Here is a 21269-nt window from a genome sequence, read left to right on the forward strand (position 1 = left end):
GGGTTGGGTATATTTATGGGTGGGATGAATGATCCATACACAGGTAGAATCAAAGTTGATAAATAGCAATGAGACATTGATGGAATAAAGTTCCATAGAGACAGTTGTGGATTGAATAAGAATCACAATTATATTAATAACAAGGTGGAAATGATTAAAGAGATGGATATAAATTTATGGAGGAGGGAGTATGAGAGATCAAGTAGATAGCCCTCATGCCTGAGTTTTATGTTTTAAAGGAAATGCAAGAAAGAAATGCATTGAATGAAGACACAGGTATAAAGATTGACTTTGACCTTGCACTTAAGAGTGAGTGAAATAAAAACATTGATGAGATACAAATAAGTTTATGGGAATTTGTAGAGCACAAGTTAAGGGTATTCATGCATGAACTTCCTGGTGGTATAAAGGAGGTAAGGGATGATAATAATGTGTGCCAAAATTAAAGGAGGTGGAGGCTTGAAAGGAATATTACAAAGAGTTTTGATGATTATGGCTAATCACTGCAGAGAATGAGAGAAAAGGTTAAAACACAAGCAAAAGTACTGTGAATCAGCCTACAAGTTCAGTGAAAGAGTAGGCTATATATTTGAATTTTTAGCATTTAACATGATTTTCTTCAAAAATGCACAATACCGGCTCAAAATCTCAGTTCATACAGCATTTTGGGCCATATTTTTTGATTTGTGAAAGAAAAAGAAACCTACTTCAGGCTAATAGAAATTGAAGAGATAAATCCTAGATCACAAATAATATTGGAGCTCAAAGAGTTAAGCACAGGCTTAGAAAGGCCCAGCAAGTGGCAAAGCGATTGTAGAGTGGAAGCAAAGAGAATGTCTGACGTTTCCAGTTCCACTGGAAAAATACGTACATAATACCGTTCTAGTCTATGGAAACCTATGATCATGCGAGTGTTCTAACATAGTAATTTGGTGCTTCATATGAATAAAAATGCCAAACAAAGCAATTAAATGAATAAAGCATCAGAATTGATATGCCCTTTTAACCTAGAAGCAGAAATGCAAATCGTACCTGAAGATATAATTTCTGAATACAAACCCTTTAGTATGTCAAGAAAAAAAATCAGCCAAATGTTAACTCATAGTGAAAATTACCAAACACACAAGAAATAAAGCTACCATTAATGCAAGATATCAGAAAAAAACAAAGAACAAATTTGACTTTCGATTTTAAGTTTTTTTCTTAATTGTATATATTACTAAAAGCCAGATGTCTTTTAAAATATATAACCACAGTATTATCATTGTGTCTAAAACAATTTTTTAATTATACTTTAAGTTCTAGGGTACATTTGCACAACATGCAGGTTTGTTACATATGTACACATGTGCCATGTTGGTTTGCTGTACCCATTAACTCATCATTTACATTAGGTATTTCTCCTAATGCTATCCCTCCCCCCTCCCCCCACCCCATGACAGGCCCCGATGTGTGATGTTCTCTGCCCTGTGTCCAACTGTTCTTACTATTTACAAATATCTAGTCAGTACTCAACATTTTCTGATGGCCTTATACTTAGATTTTCTTGGGTCTACTCAAATTCCAGATAAACATCATATGGTACAATTTTTTTTTAATTTGTAGGTTACCCACCCTATCTCTATCATGTTTTGATCTTGCTATTTATTTGTTGAAGAAGCTAGATTGCTTGCTCGACCTAACTGAAATTGAGAAAGATTGTATTGCAACGTTGTGTTATATCATGTTCTTTTGACTCAAATCTACATGATTGAGCTGACTTGCAATTTATTATTATTATCATTTTATTTCATTTTTTGGCAAGAACACTGCAAGGATTGTAGTGTGTTCTTTCATCAGAAGGCATCTAATCTCTGGTTGTTTCTTTTTGCTAATAGCTTAGACTTTTTATTTTGATAATAGTTGCAAAATAGCAAAATTATAATTTTATATTGTCTTTCTTATTTATTAGCTGAATTATATTTATACAGGTTGTTGCTTTAAAGGGAAAACATCCTTTCTTCCACAACCTGCTTGGGCTGTTCCACAGCATACAAAGGGAGGGAGGAATAAATGCATCTTTGTTTTATTTAACGAGAAATTAAAATGATGAGTTAATTGTCCTGCACTATCTAAAAGTAACCAGAGTGTTTTTTTTTCTTTTAGCCATTAGAAAACCATAGATTTAAACATAGTTGGTATATTTTCTTCTATTGTAGTTTTTGTTTGTTTTTTCTTTGATGCTTATATTATAGCATTTTTTGACAGTGCGAGCCACCTAAAGGTGGCCAATAAATCTTCTCAATATGACAAGTAGATTTTGATAGGTTTTTGCTTTTTGTGACAAAGTTGTTTTAGGCCTGTCTTGTACTTTTTCTGCTCAGATCTGAAATTTGTCATTTTTTCAAAGAATCGTTGCTCCTTTTGAGAGAGGAAGACAGGATTTAATGACCATCTTTTCAGCATTATAGCTTCTCATTGTTTCTGACTGTCTTAGTTTTCACTGCCTGCCACCACAAAATACCAGAGACTGGGTGGCTTAAACAAAAAAGATTTACTGTTTCACAATTTTGGAGGCTGGCACCTGCAGGTGCCAGTAGAGTCGGTTTCTTCTGAGACCTCTCTCCTTGGCTTCCAGATGGTCGCTCTCTTACTGCTTCTTCACATGGTTGTCTCTCCGCACTCATACCCCTGGTGTCCCTGTGTCCAAATTTCCTCTTATAAGGACACCAGTCAGATTGAATTAGGGCCCAGCCATATGGTTTTATTTAAACATAATTATCTCTCAAAGGCCCCATTTCAAAATATGCTCACATTTTGAGACACTGGGGTTTAGTATTTCAACATGAATTTTGAGGGGACATAATTTAACCCATAACACTATTTATTATTTCTAAGTTTTCTTAGTGGATATGGTGAGAGCAAATGTTATTTTAAAATATATAGTAAATAAGTTATTTTATATTTGTATATCTTCATTTTTTCTTGGTCTTTTAGTAGCTAAATGTTATCACTGGAAATACTTTAAGCGTTTTTACATTTTTTTCCTATCCTTAGATGTAACCCACAAGAGAACTGCCATCACATGTCTAGATTTACAATTAATTGAAATAATTTTTCTTTGTTATTTGCCATGGACTATACACACATTTGTTTTAATCTGCTTTAGATTTTAGGAGTTTCAATTTTGTTTTATTTTGTTGGTATGTCAAACATTTGTATGTTTCCAACGTCAAATTCATGAATGGTTTCTGTGAAGACCCCTCTCAATGCAGTTGCTCCTATCAGACGGGCCTACCTGTCAGCCTATCTGATAGGGCTCCTATCAGAAGACCCCTCTCAATGCAGTTGCTCCTATCAGAGAGGTTTCATGCAGACTAAGAACCCCTCTTCTTAAGGATGAATTATTGTTGTGTTAAATTTCTGGATTCTTAGTTCCTGGGGCCATCAAATTTTCCTTTCTTTCTTTCCTCTCACCTGGTCACTGATATTACGAGTCGGATTGCTGTTGGTAATTTGACACATTTCACTTATAATTTGAGCCCCTCCACTTTGTAACTGTGGGATGTTTGTATGAGATAGAATTTTTTAAAGAGATCTGCATCAGTATACATCAGATCTAGTAATGTACTGGTAAATGTTTAACAATTGACTATGTGCATGAAGTGGAGGTATAGCATTTGTTTCATGTGTCAATTTTTATGATGTAAGTACTGCCACCATGCTTATTTTGAGATGTCAATGTGATGCCACTGAAGGCAGATTTGCGAAGTAATGCTAATCACCCACCCTTGTGAGTCAGCTCCAGGACATACTGATCCCATCCCACATGTTCTTCTTTTACGGTAATATTTACATTCCTCTATTGAGTTGTGAGAATTATATCCATTCTCACTGAACCTAAGAAAATTCTAATAACATCAACCAATAAATTGCAGCAGAAGTGCTGTTATATGACTTCAACAACTGTCATGAAAAACAACACAGCTTTCTTTTTTCAAGGCATGTACCTTAGGAGCCCTGATCCACAATGTTAGTAGTCCAGTTACCCTGAAGCTTCCATGATGAAGAGAGTATATGGAGTGACCAGATAGTGCTGGAGTGAGATTTCTTCAGCTGTTTGTTTTTTCTTCAGAGTGGGCAAATGTCCTAGCCTCCAGATGACTCCATCTCCAGCCAAGATCCTCTGACTGAAACTGCATGAGAAACCTCAACCAGGAAATACTTAGTTAAGCCCAATCCACTCTGTGTCCTGTGAAAGATAATAGCAAATTATTATTAGTAGTAGTAGTATAGCTTATTTACAAATAATTTTAGGCTTACATAAAGTTGCAAATACAGTACAAAGTATACCATTCAACGAATTTCCTCTAAGGCCTTTTAAATAAAAACACTTATCCTACCCATGAGGGCATGACCTAATCACTCCCAAAGACCCCACCTTCTAATACCATCACATTGCTGATTACACTATAACATAGGAACTCGAGGGGAGGCAGGGGGGACACAAATACTAAGACTATAGCGAGGATCCAACCCAAGAACCTGAATTATACTGCTTTTGTTTTGATCCCCTAAGTTTGAGGTTGATATTTTACATGCAGTTGTAGCATCTGAAACATCATTTCCAAGTGTAGGTCAATATGAGTTCCATTATGTTGATATCTGTTATAGATACCTTCTGTTTCAGACCCTAGATCCACTCTCTGTGCCTCTTTCTCAACTTTTTCTCTTTGTCTCAACAGCTGACATAATTATTACTCATAAAGCATCTTCCTTGTCCTTACATTTGAAATTAAGTTCAACTGATCACAAATGCCAGCAGGATATTGGTGAGAAGTAAGAGGGTATGATATTGTACATATTTCCCCTGTCTAATTCAATGTTTTAAGGTCAACATGACCTATCTACATCTCCTGAATAAAATCATGGCCACTAGAAGTCAACATCTACCCAAAGTTTCTGTTTCAAATTTCTGCATGTGTCCTTTCCTTTTGTTCTTTCAGGTTCTAGAATGATAACAGCCTAATTAATTGTCATTCAGTAGTATTTGTGTTTTCCTTTCATTCTGCTCATATCTTTGTAAATCGTTTCTTCATCAAACCTTACTCAAATGGCCTGATTTGAATATGCCATCTGTTTTTTTCTTAAGACCCTGAATGACTGTGTGATTGATACTGACATCTGTCTAAGAATGCAGACCATAAAGATGGGATTTTAAGATTTGGTAGCTTATTTGAGAAGCGCATGGATAAATTTATGTCTTTTAGTCTTGGGTCATCCATAATATGTTGGTTTTTTTAACTTTAAATCAAGTGGTGATGGGATGCAATTGTGTAGGGATTGTAATAGCTATCATTCTAAATTATTATGAAGAAAGGAGAGATTATAAAACTGTGGGATTATAAGTTTCATAAGTAAGGGCTAACTCAGCTCTCCTTTATTGTGCTCATTTCAATTTACGTTGTTTTTTTCTTACACTCTAAGCATGTAAGGACTTTATCCCATTTTGCTGGCCAATCTTCATGTTTCTTTTTAGGTACCATTTTTTTTTTAAATTAATTTTATTGTTTGTTTCCAGAGCTTGTATGTAGGTACTTACCCTCACTTTCATCTCTTCCCCACTACAAAATGGCTAACCTTTTTTAGTTCATTATGTCTTTTATTTTTTAAATTACAAATAATGCTTTAACTCCCAAACTCACACATGCAGGAAGTAGGTTTTAAAGGATTATAGGCTCATGCCTGTAACCCCAGTGCTTTGAGAGGCTGAGATGGGCAAGTCACTTGAGGTCAGGAGTTTGAGACCAGCCTGGCCAAAAGGGAGAAACCTGTCTTTACTGAAAACACAAAAATTAGCCGGGGGTGGTGGCAGGTGACTATAATCCCAGCTACTCGGGAGGCTGAGGCAGGAGAATTGCTTGAACCCTTGAGATTGCGCACCATTGCACTCCAGTCTGGGTGACAGAGTGAGACTCCATCTCAAAAACAAAAAAGATAAAAATTAAAAATAAAACAAAATAAAAGGCAGACACCTACAAGAAGGAAATACATATCAATGTCCTCTTTAGATGTAGCAATAGGGGAAGCAGAGGTGACAAAAAAAAACAATGGATAAGAGAGTTTGTCCCAAAGCTACAATTAAGGTCTGAGCAAGAAAATTTCCCCACTGCCAGCTTATGGAATATCATAAGTGAAAAAGATAATATCATAAGTGAAACAGATAATGAAGCATGTGTGTCTTTTATTTGTCTCTTGTCTGAATGAAATTGTTCATTTAAGTTATGTTTTTCCTATTACAATATCACATAATGGATATATAGTGAATATTTTTATTCACTATAAATATTATGGAAAGACCATAAGGACCCTTCTCCCAACTTAATGGAGAAAAGTAGTTACCATAAAGAGATCTTAGATTTGGGCTAAATCCAGGGATTAGATTGTATTCATGTCCCTTGCTAAGAGGTTAGTGATTACATGTGTAGTAGGAAGAGTGATATGGACATTTAGTGACAAAATGTGTGTGTTTACTCACTCTTCAACAAGTCTTATGACAGTTTAAAAGCATTGGCTTTATATTAGAGTGAACTTTCTTCCTTATTTTGTTGAATGCTTTAAGTTTTTGAATTTGCTAAAGAGTAATCACCTCTGAATCACTTTTGAATAGGATGGATTTCAAGTCACAGCATGCTTCTTTTCAAAAATCACAAAGACAGTTGCAACTAGAAATGCACATGGAAGTAATTGTAATTAAATTAACAAATTATTTCAATATTTCACATAACAAGGTTTTAATAACTTCCATGTCAAATTTCTTATAGTATATTCATAATGATTTACTCTTTCAAAGTAACTATAGACTATATTGTATACATAAATACTAATATTACATTTCCTTTAATATGATTTATAATGTATTTTTCTTAATAATGCCTACTGTGCTTTTCACTGTATTGAGTATCTGCTATTAAGGTTTTTTGTTAGTTTGTTTTTTCCCTGAAAAACTTCCCCCTTGACACAACCTGAAGAATTCCATCACCATTGACTCTCCAACCTTGGATCAATATGTACCCCACCTTTCATTTTGAAATTCTGCTCATGCTTGGTTTCAATGACACTGGTTTTTTTTGCTTTCTAGCTCTAAAATTGTACACTTTTGCCACTAGTTTCTTTTGAAACCTTTTATTTGTTTTAAACATCAGGGAAACTAATTTAACAGAGAGTATATTTATTTGAAGATTTATGATCCATTATTTAAATATGAAATTGAAATGGACATTTTATCAAATTTAACAATCTGTCATTTTGATGCATCACATCAGGTATTTGTCAGTTCTACTTTACTTTCTTAAAGATGGTATTTTTTATATTCCTTTGTCTTCCTGCTCTAGTCAAAGGCTATTTTACGAGTTTTCAGAACATGTATTTATTAATCCTCTTGAAATTTTCATTTGCCTTTTATCCTGAATTTGATCTATAATTTTTGTTTGTTGCTTTTTAAAAATAGACACTGCTTTTTTTTTTTTTCATTTTGGGTTAATCCTTTTTTCTTTAAATATATCCTTAACTTCCCAAGAAAGAAAACATGCATGAGAGATAGTATTTTTAAAAGGTGACATGTAGCTGGGTGTGGTGGCTCATCCCTATATCCCAGCACTTTGGGAGACTCAGATAGGCAGATCATTTCAGGTCAAGAGTTCGAGACCAGCCTGGCCAACATGCCAAACCCTGTCTCTACTGAAATCACAAAAATTAGCCGGGCATAGTAGCACGTGTCTGTAGTTCCAGCTACTTGGGAAGCTGAGGCAGGAGAATCCTTTGAACCAGGCGGGCGAGGGTTGCAGTGAGCCGAGATGGCGCCACTGCACTCCAGCCTAGGCAACAGAGAGACCCTGTCTCAAAATAAAATAATTTTTAAAAAGATGGCATATCTAAAAATGTAATTTTTTCTACCTCATCCTGAATTAATAATTTAACAATGTATTTTAAGCTATATTTTTCTACAGAAGGTTGAGAATTAAAAAAATATATATATTTATTCCTTTTATTTTCAATCATTAAAACTGACATATTCTTATTCTTAACTTTTTACTTTATCTCAGAATAAATATATTATTTTCTCCTAATTTCAAGATGAAATTACATTTCATGATCCTTCTTTCATTGATTGTTCTGATTACTCAATTTAATAAGACTTTTCTATATATTCATTAGTTGTGGAAAATTTAAAGTAATATCTTTCCAGTTTCTTCTGTTCTCTGTTAGTAGATGTTTGTTATTATTCTTTTAATTATGCTTTTTTGTAACCTTTTAATCCTTATTTTCATAAATTGTATTTTATACAGTCCAATTTTTGAGAGAATTTATCAACATTTTTTTCCACATTTTAATTATTTTATTAGTGTTATTATATTTTTTGACTTCTCAGGAATACTTTAATGTTTTCTAAATGTCATACTTTAATGATAAATTATTTTCCCCTTAAGTGCACCTACCTCTCATCTCTCTGGATTGTATTTAGAGTTTGATTTCTTTCTGCCGTTTTATCTGTTTTTTGTTTTTCCTTTCTGTTTGCTTTGTTCTTTACCTTTCATGTTGCAGGCTTCCCTCACACACTGTATATTGAAAAAATAAAGCAATAGCTTCTGGCAAAGTATTTTTACGATGTTTCCAAACAAATTCTCATTGACAATTAAGAAAAAAAATCTGGAAAAAAAATGTCGAAGTCTTAGTTTGAATGTATCAGACAAAAGTAAATAATTACAGGGCCAAAATCTAGGGAATGAGGAATCCAGAGTGACATGTCACATCTAACTTACTGTTTTCCTCTTAACGTGACTGACAATTTTTTTAAGTTGAGAATGACAAGCTAAGCAATGCTATCAACAAATATTAGAGTTCATAACTGGTGAAAGGAGATCCCTGGTATCCCTCTAGTCTTTGTGTTGGAGTCCCAAAGGCCTACAATTTAGGGAAAAATGTGAATAGGAGATACATAAACACCTATGATTGCAGCCAAATATGAATTCTCTAAATCTCTGAATAGAATAAGTTGATTTGTTATTTCTAGCACCTCTACCCTAGCCCATTACAAAAGTAAATTTTATCCAAGGAAGATAACATTATCTTTAAGTATTTTACATACTCTATAATTTTTCATGTTTAGGATATAGCATTTAGTTTAAAAAAAAAGCTAAATGAGACAATATCACTTTAGTTAAATAGCAGTAACAGCAAAAACTAAACTCAACTAACAGATGCTAACCTTTAGGTTTACTTTTAAAATAATGTTACAAATATATAACTAAATTTGATGACAGATAAAATTGATACAGATCAAACTTGTCTTACAATCATTAAGGGACTCAAATCTATATTCAATAACCCAGCCACAAAGAAAACGTTAAACCTAGACGAGCCCATTAGTTAAGTTTACTAAACAATTAAGTAATAATGTGAACGTTATCAAAATCATTCCCAAGAATGGAGACTAAGTAATATCTCCCACTGAATCTTAGAAGGCCTGTATAATGTTAACACTTAAACTTAAAAAGAATGTTATAAAAAAAGAAAAAATGCAGGAAAATCATTTTCATAATCACTTAAGTTAATTAAGTACATTTATAATAAACTGAATCTAAAGTGACTATTGTATAAATAGCCAGACAAAAATATTTTTTACACATACTATGGAAGATTTTCCAGGATTATAGCTAACAGTCTATTCCTCTTTGGAGGAAATAGCAAAAAGATAAAGATATTCAGACATAAACATTGCAGAAAACTTTTTGTAAGCTATGTGATATGGTTTGGCTCTATGTCCCCACCCAAATCTCATCTCCATTTGTAATCTCCATACTTCCCACATGTCCAGGGAGGAAACTGGTGGGAGGTGTTTGGATCATGGAGCAGTTTCCCCATGCTGTTCTCATAATGAATGAGGTCTCACAAGATCTGATGGTTTTATAAGTGTTTTGACAGTTCCTTCTTCACACATTCACTGTCTCCTGCTGCCGTGTAAGAGAGGTGACTGCTTTCCCTTCTGCCATGACTGTAAGTTTCCTGAGGCCTATCCAGCCATGCAGGACTTCAGTCAATTAAATCTCTTTCCTGTATAAATTACTCATTCTCAGGTATTTCTTTACAGCAGTGTGAGAACGAACTAATACACCAGATTGCTGATTTCACTTTTCTCAATCTTGACAAAAAAAAGTCTTTGCTTAATAAAATGCATATATCTGACAGATGGCACTTTTATTGCCAAGATAAATGAATAGAACTCTACCTAACAATGAGGAAATGTGTCACCTGATTAGTTTTCTCAACTTATGTACTTGCTGCGTTTTTTCTTTTATTTTAGTATATCTGTCTTTTCTATAGCATTTTTACCTTTTCCCAAGCTAAAACCCGCTACGCTGAAACTTTGTGGAATATCTAAGAAAATAAACAATAACAACAATAATAATGCAACTGACATGACATACTTTTATGACTGCTTATCTTATTTTGAGGTGCAGAAACTACAAAGTAATAATATTGTGTATTATGGTGATAAAACAAAATGAAATAATATACAAATGCATTTTTTAGTAGCAGACTCGTTTGGAACCTATAATTTTACCAGAGCAAGACCACCTATATTGAATACAAAAGATCTGAAGGGAAATCATTACGAGTTGAAATTCGATAAGGGGGGAAAACTCTTAGAATTTTTTCCGGTATCACGAAGAAGTTCTCTGGGACTTCATGGAACACTAGATGGAGAGGAGTTTCACAGGATACTACTGATTCTGGGAGCATAAATGGTAGATTAACTGGAAAGTGTCCGTGAAGCATAAATGAATTTCAAATAAATGCAAAAATTTAATTTCCTAACTGTGGATTTTTCAGTCGGATTTTTACATTTAAATTATATTTAAGAGTTGGGATAAATAAATAGAAACATACTTGTGTGTTAGTTATTGCACATTGTATGTATCAGACATTTTTAGCAACATGTTAGGCTTTGGCGTGTTTTATAACAAATTAAAATATATATCTTCCCTTGAACAGGTTGTACTTTAAAGGAAAACTACATATTTTTCAGATAATGTGTTTTAGACCTTTCTAACTTTATTATGCCTTCCACTGTATACTTGCTCATGTTGACAGATAAATTGTTTGATAATATTGACACAATGTGGTAGGAACTCACCTTTCATTCTCAGTCATAAATTCAATGGCACCTTGACTACCCTTTTATCCTTTTCCTTGATCTCAGAAGGGTATCATTTCTTCTTTCCAAAGCAATGTACTCTGATGGGTCTCAGAAGCTATCTGCTTTTTGAAGAATTTTGCTTCTTGTATCATATTCTTGTTGGCATTTCATTACTTTCCTCTCTATTAAAATTTTCCACTTACTCTTCCACTTATTTAAATGTTTTCTATCCTAATAAAATCTCTTAGTCAACTGTGCAACCGTCCACCTCCTTTCAATCATTAAACTTGAAAAATCAGTCTATATTTACTGCTCCCACTTTATTACTATACACTCATCTTTACTTCTTCCACAATAATGCTTTACCTTTCATTTCTGTATTTTTAACCTCTCTTAATAGGACAGAGATTCAAAACACTAGCAACTTTTTCTGCTATCTAGTACTGAAAAACCACCTGCAATCAGTTTTCATTTCTTTCTCTGCCATAGCTCTTATTTTTCTTGCGTGGTTCTTCTCCAACTTATCATTTTCTAACAGCCTAGTTTAAATCTTTATTCCTCACACCTAAAGAATCAAAATTGCTTACTAACTTTTGGACTATCTTTGCTCTGTATGTCTTCCGATTTATTATATGCACAGTTGCTAAATACACCTTTCTGAAACATTGATCTGATAAATATTGTAGTGTTGAATATCTCTGCTGAATTCTCATTGTCTACAGAATAAAGAGAAAAGACCTGGCTTGTTTTCCAGCATTCTATGACCTGACTGTAAATCACCTTTCTGATATTACTTTCCACTGTTTCCTTTTATGATCACTATAGTCCTGCTCATAATCTTTGCTTATGTTCATACATTTGCTCTCATTTTTCAAATATCAAATCTTCGTCTATGCTTTATGGTACATTTCTGATTTTCCTTTCTTCATCAATCTTTCTTCGATGCTTTCAGTAGAAAATATTCTCCCTTTTTAACTTCCGTCATATTTTATATATACATTTCTTTTTTGTAAAGATATTATTTATAAAACATAACAGGGTTAATAATAGTGCATGAGAAACAACATAAACAAGAATTGCAAAAAGTGACATTTGTGTGTCATATTTTAATACAAATAATAACATTTTATTAATGTAGTATCTTGGTTAACAATAAGATTTTTCTGTCTTGGTTTTCTGCAAATTCATTGATTAGGTTTTCAATATATATAATTAACCAACTTTATTTTCAAGTTATACAAATAAAAATAATACTAGGCACGCTTGGCAAATGAAAGATCACGAATAAAATTTTGATCTTTTTGAATCTGAGAAGAAACCTTGTGGCAAAACATTCTAATTGGATTTTTAAAAATTGTATTTTGAATTTAAAAAGTTTCATATAAATTCTAGATTCAAATCCTTTATCAGATATCAATAAAAAAGATAATAAGTTGGATTTTATAAAAATAAAAATATTTTTCTCTGTGAAAGACCTTGTTAGGAGAATGAAAATAAAAACTACATATTGTAAGAAAATATATTCAAACCACAGGTAACTTTTTTTTCATATCCAGCTGTTCCAGCACCATTTTTTGAAAAGACTATTCTTCCTACCTTTTATTACTTTTCTGCCATTGTAGAAAATCAGTTATCTATCCTTGTGTATCTGTTTCTGTGCTGTGTTGCATTGATACATATGTCTGCATATCCACCAGTACCACACATTCTTGATTACTATAGCTGTATATAAATCCTGAAAACAGATAGAGTGATTCATTCATTCCATTGTTATTTTCCTAAAGTTATTTTAGCTATTCTAGTTAATTTTCCTACATTAAATTTAGAATAATTTTGTCAATGAATAACCTTGCTAAATTTTTTTTGTCAGGGAGAAGTTACGTCTTCATTATTTTGAGCCTTTTAATCAAGGAACATAATGTGTTTGCTTGTTTATTTAGGTCATCTCTTTCACCAGCAACTTGTCACATTCAGCCTACAAATCCTATACATGAGTTTTCTTATATTTGTTTATAAGTATTTCATTGTCTTTGAATTATGTAAATAATATTGTGACTGTAGTTTACATTTCTGTATTTTTATTGCAGTACATATACAATTGATTTTGTTTGCTGATATTGTATCCTACAACCTTGATTAGCTTAATTATTACTCTTAAGGGTTATTTTTAGTTTCTTTAGAATTGTCTACATAAACAATCATGTCATCTGCACATACTTTACCTATATATTTATATTTATGTTAGTACTTATATATCTCTTTGCAGTACCAGATACAGGTTTGGGAGCTGTATCATCTCTCTATACTATTCATATTAAGAATGTGTAAGAACAGAATTTTAGTCTTACACATTAATAATTCTCAGTCAATAATTTTGAATGAATTGGGTGAAATTCTTCAACTTCTTATTTATTGAATTCATAATATTACAGCATGTGTACTATAGAGTGAAATATAAATTAAATTATTATTTTGTTAACATATGACTTGTAAAATCAGAATATGTGGAAATTTTCTCAGCATATGTAAAATGATGCCTACACCAGAATCTGTGAATTTCTTAATATTAATAGGACAACCACAGTTTATTATGAATGAGTCTTATTTATTAGACCTCAATTCTGTTATTTGCCAGTGATCCTTGTGATAATTGGGGAACACTCAAAATGACCAAAGGACCTTCGCAACTTCTAAAAATGTAAAGTTCATGTTTCATCTTATTTTTTACTGACATATAATAATTGTGCACGTTTATTGAGTAAAATGTGATGTTTTGATACATTATGTTTCATGTAATGACTAAGTCTTCGGGTTACATTAAGCTACAAGTATTATAAAATTGCATGGAGGTGAATACACAAACACACACATGCTCAGTGTTATGCATAACTGGTGAAATCAGATTAGCTGTCCAGACTGTAACAATGTTATTTTTCCTGGTTTTGATTGTATTGTGGTGATAAAAGGTGTTTTTATTAGGAGAGGTTCCGTGAAGGGTACATGCAACCTTCCTGTTCATTTCTTTGAAACTTCCTATAAATTACAATTATTTCAAGAAATAAAGCTAACTATAAAAACGAAATTCCCAGGTTACTTTTATGCAGCCTCTTCACTCTGCTCTGACTGAAATCTGGGAATCCTTGCATAGGAAACTTTTGGGAAAATTCATATGACTGTTACATAAACACTTCTTCCATTGGTGGCAAGAACATTATAATACTATTATTAAAATATCATTCTTGGAGTGTTTTTGAAAAGCACAGAATCTCCATCAGGCATATTTAGAAACATACTGCTTAATTTAAAATTAATCCTTCCATCTTTTTTTGTTCTACATTTGCCTGCCCAGACCTTTTATTATAGTGATGAAAGATAAAATGAATCTCAAACTCCCTACACTGGTACATAATATACCCAGGGTAAGTAATAGTTGTTAGTCATTTCATTACTGAGGAAGGTCACTGAATTTGCATGATTCTTCTTTTACTGTGAATGTATAATTCACATTTGATCCTGAAGTGATGTCTTTGGTTCTCTGGTTCATAATCCCAATTGTAGCTATTCATTAGCAGTGGGTAATAAGATGAACTAACAAGATGAACATGAGTGCACAATGTCATTTCTTAGTTATTAAAAACTGCAATACTGGGATTCATGGTGAGAAGAAGAATGTGTTGATACCATGAGATAAATCTCCTATTATACTCAGCATCTCAGCATGGTTAAAACCTTTCATGGGTACCACATTTAGTTTTGGCTCTGCAACTTAAAAGGGAACTTACAGAGGATTAAAAGAGAGTACCATAAATGATTAAAGGATTAAAAATATGACCTCTGAAAGAAGGTTAAAGGGACTGTAATTGTTTAGCCTGGAGACTAGAAAGGCAAGAGATAAGTTAGAATTATAGGCTAAGAATATAACAGACGGCAGACAATTATACAGGGAAAGCTATATTGTATTCTCTAAGTCTTCTGACTATGCCTGAAACAACTGAACATAAATTGCAACATAAGGGAGTTTGGTTATATTTTAATGAAATTTCAAAAAATTAGTTTTTTTTAGATATTTAAAGTTATTATCTATACATATTATAGCAATTCCATAGATGCAATCAAAATGTATCTAATTGAATTGACCTACTTGAAATAATACTAGAGGTGGAGTAAGTCCTCTGTCATAGAATCCCCTTAGGAAGAATTGCTCTAAATGAAGTCTATCATATTAAAAACAACAACAATCAAAGGCATTTACATAAATCATAAAAGCAGACCGTGCTTTTGTGTAACAGTGGAAAAAAATGCTTCCTGGCACTAAATGATGGTACGAAGAGTCAATCTTAAGTAAAATGATGCTCTCCACCTGCCGAGTTTGCTATCTTTCCTCACCTCTTGTATGGCATATTTTCCCTCTTTGTATTTTACGGGTTCAATGCATTCCTATTCTTCCCTCCTATTCTCCTATCCTCATAAATCATTCATTTCTGTATTTATTCTTCATATATTTACTAAGTTTCAAATATGCTGGCTGATAATAATACAGTGGAAAATAAATAAAAAGGAACGAATGTCACTATAGAGTTAACAGCTTAGTAGGGATACCAAGAAGTAAACATGCATTGCAGAACAGGATGCTCACTTTGGTAGTGTGGCAATTATGATAACCTAACATTCCAGTAACCAAAGAAATGTAGATCCCACTTTGTGGGACGGCAGAGTAACTTAATTTTGCCTACTAACATTATCTAGCAGTTGCTTCCAATTTTGGGAGTTTCTGTTCAGATTACAGTAGTGATTTTAAGGTAGCTACTCAGTCTTTCTTAATATTAATATTTTCATCTTTTTTTTTCTCAGTTGAAAAGTGCTCATTATATCTTCCTGACAAAGGGAGTGGAGTCTGGAATATTCACGATGAGTTTGTGCCACTCCTTGGGCCCCTGAGTGACTCTCAGATGAAGGTTTTCGTTGGCCATCTAGTGCTCATGGGTCTCTGCCCTTGAAATCTGCCGCTGCCGAACACATGGACTACACTCTTTTATCTTGATCTGAGCCTGGAGTCCTCCTGGATGGCTCAATCCTATGTCGTTTTAATGTATTCCCCTGATATTTGGCTGTGATTCCCATTTGATTTCTCATCTAGCTGAGGTCACACTAGGCTGCACTCATAGTCCCATTTAGTCCATTCCAAGACAATCTTCTGAAACACTGACAAGCCAGCATCATCGGCTACATTTTTATCTTGCGAAGCGTTATTCACAATCTTAACAGCTGGCTCCTTACGCTGGTAAATCAACAGCCAAAGAAGTGGCTTGCTGTATTTGCTGGTTTGAATGATTTTGATGACCAGGGGAAAATCAGATTGCTACTCCACGGTGGGGGTGAGAAGGAGTATCTCTGAAGTGCAAAAGATCCCCTGGGGCATCCCTTAGTACTGTTCCTGTGCTATAATTAAAAAGGTAAAATTACAAGTCAGTACAGGCAAATCTGCTAGTGACCTAAGCTCTTTAAGAATAAAGTTTGGAATGAGCTTACCCCATGAAAAAAATAAACAACCGAAGATGCCCACTGAAAACAAAAGCATATAAACTTGAAGAAAGCAGTTTTAAATACTAGTTGCAACCATGTGACCACTTGATACAGTTCTTCCTAGTTTTGATATAAATACATACATAACATTTTTTCCTTTTTCATTCATATATATATTTGTATGTATTAATCAGGGTTTTCCAGAGGGACAGAACTAATGGGATATATGTATATATGAAAGGGAGTTTCTTAAGGAGAATTGACTCACATGATCACAATGTAAAGTCCCACGATAGGCTGTCTGCAAGCTGAGGAGCAAGGAAGGCAGAGTGGGTCAGTTGAAGTCCCTAAGCCTCAGAAGTAGGGAAGCCAACACTGCAGCCTTCAGTCTGTGGCCGAAGGCCTGAGAGCCCCTCGCAAACCACCGGTGAAGTCCAAGAGTCTAAAGGCTGAAAAACCTGCAGTCTGTTGTTCAAGGGCAGGAAGCATCCAACACAGGAGAAAGGTGAAGGCTGGAAGACTCAGCAAGCCAGCTTCTTCCACCTTGTTCACCTGCTTTTTCTAGCCACTCTGGCAGCGGATTGGATGGTGCCCACCCACATTGAGGGTGGGTCTTCCTCTCCCAGTCCACTAATGCAAATTTTAATCTCCTTTGGCAATACCCTCACAGATAGACCCAGAAACAATCCTTTGCACCCTTCAATCCAAGTTAACACTTAATATTAACCATCACACTATGGCAGTAAAATTATAACATATTTAGATGGTAATGTAATTTCTTATATATTGTTTATATCTACAGTAAAGGTTTTGTTATAGAAATGTGAACTTATCCAATTATAAGAGCTAATTAAGCAGTCTACATAAGGCTGCTAGTAGTTCTACTTGCTGATGATCAAATCCTGACTGATACATGTGAATATTAATGTGATAAAAATAAGTAACATGTGGATAATAAGAGTAACTAATAGGATAGTTGTTAAAATTACATATATTAATAACTTACTCATAGAATTAATGTAGCAATTAGGTAATCATGTTAAACAGTCCTCAGAACACTCCTGGCCTAATAAACAGTTTGTAGTATGGTATTATTACAATTATTAATAGTATTATCCCAATTTTAATAAGCATTCTTATTCTTTCTTAAAAGTCTAACCATTTTTGTATTTATCTTTCAATTATATATTGTTTTAGTTTATCTGCTTTTGAAATTACATAAATTGAATTGCACTGTATGTATTTGTTTCTGATTTACTTACTTTCTGCAATAACATGTTGTCACTGCTACACTGTCTTCCCTTTCCTAAACACATATTTATTTATGTGAAAAATATTACAATTAGCATGATGTATTAATATATAACATAACAAAATATATTAACATATACTTTACGGGCTTCATAGAAATTATTTAAAATTAAAAAATCTTTATACATGTATATAAAATTCAAAAGAAATATGTATAGTAGGTGGTCACATGGTTACATGTAACAAAATATATTTGTTACATATAACAAAATATATTTGTTACATATAACAAAATATATAAACATATACTTTAGGGGCTTCATAGAAATTATTTAAAATTAAAAAATCTTTATACATGTATATAAAATTCAAAAGAAATATGTTAGTAGGTGGTCACATGGTGGTCACATGGTTACAACTAATGTTTATAACTACTTCCTTTATATAATCTACTCGTTCTAGATTCTTCTTATGCTCAGCAATCATCTTGGCTTGGTTGATGCCTTCTGGGGTGAGCTGACCAAAACTTCATCCCTGAAGTATGTGGGCCACTCTCAGATCTGCTTATATTAGGTTGCTGTTATTTTACTTTGTTAATCACAGGGCAGGGCAGGACCGCATTAAGAATTGCCCCAGGGGCCAGGAGCGGTGGCTGACGCCTGTAATCCCAGCACTTTGGGAGTCCGAGGAGGGTGGATCACGACGTCAGGAGATAGAGACCATCCTGGCTAACTCCGTGAAACCCCGTCTCTACTAAAAATACAAAAAATTAGCCAGGCGTGGTGGCGGCGGCGCCTGTAGTCCCAGCTACTCGGAGAGGCTGAGGCAGGAGAATGGCATGAACCCGGGAGGCGGAGCTTGCAGTGAGCCGAGACTGCGCCACTGCACTCCAGCCTGGGCGACAGCAAGATTCCGTCTCAAAAAAAAAAAAAAAAAAAAAAAAAAAAGAATTGCCCCGGATATCTTTGGCATTCTAGAGAAACTCCTCACTCCCATTGTTTAGTAACAATCCAACTTTGTCTTGATCATCAGTTTTCTACTGAAAATACCAGGTTATTTTTAGTTTTTCTATATTGTGGAAAATGTTGTTAAAAATATAGCAGTTATCTATTACAGGGTAACAAATTACCCCATAACGTGGTAGTTAAAACAATAATCATTTATTTACTCATGATACTTTAGGTTAGAAATTTAGGCTGGGTTTAGCCAGAACGATTAACCTTCTCTTTGTATAATGTTTGCTAGGAGCAAACAAATGTCTGGGGGCTCAGCTACGATGACGGAGATGGCTGGACCTTTTCCTCCCTAAGGTCTTACAAGGTGGAAGTTCAGGCTTGTTCATGTGAGGGCAAAAGCTGTAAGCCTTCTCAAGGCTGAGCCTTGGATCAGAGACAGAATAATGTCCACTGCATTTTATTAGTCAAGCAAGTCACACATTCAGCTTAGATTTAAATTCTAGAAAAATAGACCACATTTTGATGGGAGGAGTTACAAATAATTTTAAGTCAGAACGTATTCTCAGTGCTTCTTACATTAAAATAGGTCTACTTTTATGCCACGATCACCAAAAGTTTTCTCCAGTTATAATATTTGGCTTAAAATCTATTCTCTCTTCATCTGCATTTGGTCTAGATGTGGGTAAGACACTTGGGATGCAGTTTCTCCTCTTCAAAAGACCTGCTACTTAAAAAAATAAAGTATAATTCTCCCTCAAACTTATTACACAGTCAAGACACCATGCAAGACAATAGCAATACATCCTGCCAATCAAAAAGGGAAATAAAAAAATATATCTAGACGTCACTAATTCATAGCAATTTTTAAATACCTTCAAGCACAATTGACAACGCCTCCCTGATTCTGGGGGCTTAAAGGAGTTTTTGACTAGCACCTCTTTCTGCAATCTGAGAGTGGTTTTCTAATTATTTTTCTTTTTCCTCTACTTGTGACATCCGTCATCTGGGTTCTTGGATCTAGCTCTGAGGTATCGATCTTTTACTAAGAAATGGTTTCTGTTTTCATCAGTGTAGCATTTTTATCTTGCTTCTTTTCTACAAAAAGTAAATTTTCCAGAGGTTTGTTTTTGTGCTTTTACAGTTTTTGTGCATTTTTTGTTTTTATTCCCTTTTGTGATTTTACAGTTTCTATTCTCTTTAGGGTAGGTGGTGCTTTTGTTGGTACAACACCCTTAAAGTTAATATGGGTTTCCCCTGCATCTTTAGTCTACAGCATTTTACAAAAATAAAATCACCACTTTTTTTAAAAACAAGTTTTATTCTGTTTAGATCCATGTGTCAGTCTATTCTGGAATGGTGTGCTTAAGATTCTTAGAAGTGTTTTCTTATATCGTTTCTTAATATAATGATTACCTGGGCAAGTGATTCAAAAATTCCAAATTTGTGTATTTTCTATTAAACATTTTCATAATAATTGATTTGATTATCTGTTAATTATCTGTTATAGGTTTAAGGACTGTGTGCTCTATTATTTTTGGGTGTAGCATTCTATATTTTTTTATTAGGTAGGTGATGTATAGTAATCATATTATTCAAATATTCTGTAATATCAAGAGGTAAAATTCTGATGATATATTTTGATAATGATTGTCAGCTTGTTTATTTCCTTCATTAGTTCTGTAAATAAAGTTTTATGTTCTAAGGCTATTTTAAATATTACCGAAATCAAAACTTCTTTTTTAGTTATTGGACTCCCTTTGACCTATTTTTTTCTTAACCAGATGTGAAACTCCTCTACTAATATTTTTTTAAGCACATAGTCATCCTGCCAAAGACACCTTCAGTCTAGAATGATAAATCCTGTGACTGTGCTAGTCTTCAAATAAACCTTGGTTTTCAGTATTCTATAAACAAGAAGTGGGCTGAGAATGTCATGTTGTTTCCAGGGAGAAAGAATATTACCTAATAATGAGTTTAGCTACAACAAAGGAAAATGAAACTCTTTTGGAGAAGAGGTAAGCAAACTTCTTTTATAAAGGACCCAGTAGTATTTTAGGCTTTATGAGCCACACAATCTCCATTGCAGCTACTCAATTCTCACACAAAAAATAGCTGTAAAAATATTTAAATCAATATTTGTGGCTATGCTCCAATAAATTTACAAACACATTTGGCTAAAGTTCAGATTTGACCCTAATACTCTGGTTTGTAACTTCTGCTCTAGAAGTTGAGCCAAATGTCATTGAAAAAAAATTGTACAAGGGTTACTTCCCAAACAATACAAGTAGAATTTACTAAGGATTCAGGATAGCAGGTTGACATATAATTTAAAAATATAGGCCGGGCGCGGTGGCTCACGC

At 33.7% G+C, this 21269-nt stretch overlaps 1 long non-coding RNA gene across 1 annotated transcript; it reads right to left on the bottom strand.

Moving 5' to 3' along the window:
* Window positions 1-1390: 1390 nt before the first annotated feature.
* On the bottom strand, window positions 1391-21010 carry LOC115832107. The gene is made up of 3 exons (XR_004027556.1): window positions 21000-21010; window positions 9325-9328; window positions 1391-1486 (listed from the first exon to the last, which is right to left on the bottom strand). It is a non-coding gene; the product is annotated as an uncharacterized LOC115832107 (long non-coding RNA).
* Window positions 21011-21269: the final 259 nt, after the last annotated feature.

The sequence above is a fragment of the Nomascus leucogenys genome, chromosome 21, assembly GCF_006542625.1.
Source record: "Nomascus leucogenys isolate Asia chromosome 21, Asia_NLE_v1, whole genome shotgun sequence".
In the NCBI taxonomy this organism is placed as follows: Eukaryota; Metazoa; Chordata; class Mammalia; order Primates; family Hylobatidae; genus Nomascus; species Nomascus leucogenys.